Raw genomic sequence first — 3,889 nt, forward strand, 5'->3', positions numbered from 1 at the left:
AATGTAGTCCCTAACAAAATTCCAATGGCATTTTTCACAGAAATAGAATAATCCTAAAAACAGTAATCAGAACAGTGGAACACATCGGTGGGACAGAGTATAGAGCCCAAAAATAAACCCATGTGTATATGGTCATTTAATTTATGATGAGAGAGTCAAGAATATACAATGGGGAGGGTGCCTGAGTGGCTCAGTCAGTTGAGCATCTGATTCTTGATTTTGTCTCAGGTCATGACCTTGCAGTTCATGGGATCGAGCCCTGCATCCAGCTTTGTGCTGAGAGTGTGGAACCTCCTTGGGATTCTCTCTCCCCATCTCTGCCCCCCTCCCCACTGCGCACATGCACGCTCTCAAAATAAATAAACTTTGATATATAAATATATATATATGTATATATACATATACATATATATATGTATATATATATATATACATATATATATGTATATGTATATATACATACACACATACATACACAATGGGGAAAGGATAGTTTCTTCAATAAATGGTATTGGGAAAACTGGACAGCCACATGCAGAAGAATGAAACTTGATCACTATCTTATACCATACACTAAAATGGATTAAAGACTTGAATATATGGCCATAAAGCCCTAGAAGAAGGAAGGCCTAGAGGTAAGCTCTTTGACATTTGATGATTTTTTTTTGCATTTGATACTAAAAGCAACAAGTGGGACTACTTTCAAAAAACTTATTTCTGTACATCAATAAAATGAAAACTGGGAGAAAATATTTGCAAATCATATCTGATAGGTTACTATCCAAAACATATAAAGAACCCATACAACTCAACAGCATAAAAGCAAGCAATGAATTGGAAAATGGTCAGAGGAACTGGATAGACATTTTTTGAAAAAAGTGATACAAATGGCCAATAGTTATAGAGAGAAGTGTTCAACACCACTAATCGTCAGAGAAATGCAAATCAAAACCACAATGAGATTTTACTGCATGCCTGTTAGAGTGCTATCAAGAAGATAAGAAATAACAAGTATTGGCAAGGATGTGGAGAAAGGGGAACCCTCACACGCTGTTAGGGGAAACGTAAATTGGTGCAGCCACTATGGAAAACAGTATGGAGGTTCCTCAAAAAATTAAAACTAGAACTACCATAGGATCTAGGAATTCCACATCTGGGTATATATTTATAGGAAACATTATCACTATCTGGAAGAGATACCTACACCCCTCTGTTCATTGCAGTATTCACAGTAGCCATGATGTGGAAACAACCTAAGTCCATCAACAGTTGAATAAAGAAAATGTGATACATATGTACACACTGGAATATTTAGCAGCCATAAGAAGGTAATCTTGTCATTTGCAAAAACATGGATGGGCCTTAAGAGCATTGTAAGTAAGTTAAGTTACAGAAAGACAAATACTGTGTGATCTCACTTATATGCAGAATCTTAAAAAAAAACAAAAAACAAAAAACACAGAAACAGATTGGTAGTTGCCAGAGGTGGAGGGTGGGGAGTGAGAGTGAAATGGGCAAAGAGGGTCAAAGGTACAAACTTCAGTTGTAAAATAAATAAGTCACGGGATGTCATGTAGAGCATGGGGACTGTAATAAACAGTACTATATATTTGAAAGTTGTTAAGGGAATAGACCTTAAAAGTTCTCATCACAAGAAAAAAATTATAACTGCAAAGTGATGGATGTTAACTTATTGTGGTGACCATTTTGACATATATACATAAATCATGTTGCACACCTTAAGCTAACACTGTTATATGTCATATCTCAGTAGAGCTGATAGAAAAAAGTCAATATATGAGATTAGCTAGGTTGTGTTTAAAAGTTTCTCTAGGGGCTCCTGGGTGGCTCAGTTGAGCTTCCGATTCTTGGTTTTGGCTTGGGTCACGATCTCATGGTTCTTGAGTTCAAGCCCTGCATCAGGCTGGCCGCACGGAGCCTGCTTGCGATTCTGTCTCTCCCTCTCTCTCTCTGCCCCTCCCCTGCTCATGTGCGCATTCTCTCTCTCTCTCTCTCTCTCTCTCTCTCTCTCTCTCTCTCTCTCTCTCAAAACAAACATTAAAAAAAGTTTCTCTATTGCATAGATGTAATTCTTAACTTTTATGAAATTGCTTATATTGCTAAAATTCTAATTCTACAAAGAAAATACCCTGTAAATGATTTTAAGATTTAATACAATGCATTCCCTTAAAATATATTTGTAGAGAATTTGAAAAGAAAGCTGCAAGTCAAACCACTTTTTTAAAAACATCATGTACTCCAAAAGGCTTAAAAAGCTTTTTTTTTTTTGAAATGTATCATTTTTAAGAAAACAGTTTATAAAGTTAGATTATTATCACAAAAATTTTTTAAATGTCAATTGCATATTGAATAAATTTGTCTCAAAAATTAATTATACATCAAATAAACAATTTCTTCAAATGGAAGACATTAATGTTTAATTTTACTAAGCAAAATTTTGATTCTAAAGAATGTGTCCTTTGCTTGGAATCTAAAATTTATAGCTAAAACCAGCAGGTGTCACTGTGATAACAGATTTGTTTTCTTTTCCCCTGCATTTAAGCAGTTATGTGTAGATGGGTACATACCATCTATGAACAAAGATGTGTAAGAGATAATGAATTTAAGGTACGTCACTGAGCAAAAATACTAGAATGTAGAAAAGTATGTACAAGATTTCAGGAGGATTAGGAGTACATTTGAGAATTGTATTTTTTCATAACTTTATTCCTGTCTCAAACATACATATTTTTTCATTATATAATTGATGTGTGGGTTTTATTAGCAGTAAAAATACATAGTAAAAAGCCTCAGGTGATGTTTTGGACTTTATACCGAAGTATATAGACTAGTGCACTGATGATTAGGTTACAGCTGTGTAATGAAAATCAAATCAAGAAACAACATTTCCAGGGGTGCCTGCATGGCTCAGTTGGTTAGGCATCCAACTCTTGATTTCAGTTCAGGTCATGATCTCACAGTTTGTGGGTTCAAGCCCTATGTCGGACTCTGCACTGACTGTATGGAGCCTGCTTGGGATTCTGTCTCCTTCTCTTTCTGCCCCTCTCCCTCCCTCCCTCCATCTCTCTCTCCTCTCTCTCAAAATAAATAAACATTAAAAAAGAAAGAAAGAAAGAAACAGCATTCCCAGGAATGTTTTCAAATGAATTTTTGAAAAACTCGGTCCTGTACTCCAAATAAAGGTAGAGTTATAATTTCTAAATGAATGTTTAGAGACAAACATATAATTGGTGGAAAATAATAGGAATTAAAGAGGTGGTTGTCAGGGCATTTTTCCCCCACCTAGTATGGAAGCCAAAGTAGGATTTAATAAGCATTTATTCCTTGGCACATTGTGCAGAGTCTGGATTTGATTCCAAGAGAAATACAGTCAATATAGCATTCAATCTTAAAGGAATTTATAATCAAGTTGTGCATATATATAATAATAGGAAAGCCAAGACTATAATAATAATATGATATCAAAGACCGTAATATTTTATAATATGTCAAAGGCCATTTTATATATATAAATATATATGTATATGTATACACACACACACCCCATAGTATACAAGCGAATTCCAGGTAGGAACTATCTTTGTGAATTATAATCAGGAAATCGTTCTTAATAGAGATAAAACTTGAATTCATTAGATCTTAGAGAACAAAAAGGATGGCAGAATATGTCTGGTTCAGTTTAGTTCAATAAGCATTTATGGAGCACCTATATTCTAGCCACTCTATTCCTCAATAGATACTAGGGATGGAGAAGTGAATAAAGGTTGGTTTCTGCCCTTGTTTATCAAAAACACAGATGGAAATACGCCCAGCAAATTCAAAATAGTAATTCGTAGACTCTTCGATGTTGAAAACAGTGATAGGGAAG

This window comes from Panthera tigris, chromosome B2, assembly GCF_018350195.1.
Source record: "Panthera tigris isolate Pti1 chromosome B2, P.tigris_Pti1_mat1.1, whole genome shotgun sequence".
NCBI lineage: Eukaryota > Metazoa > Chordata > Mammalia > Carnivora > Felidae > Panthera > Panthera tigris.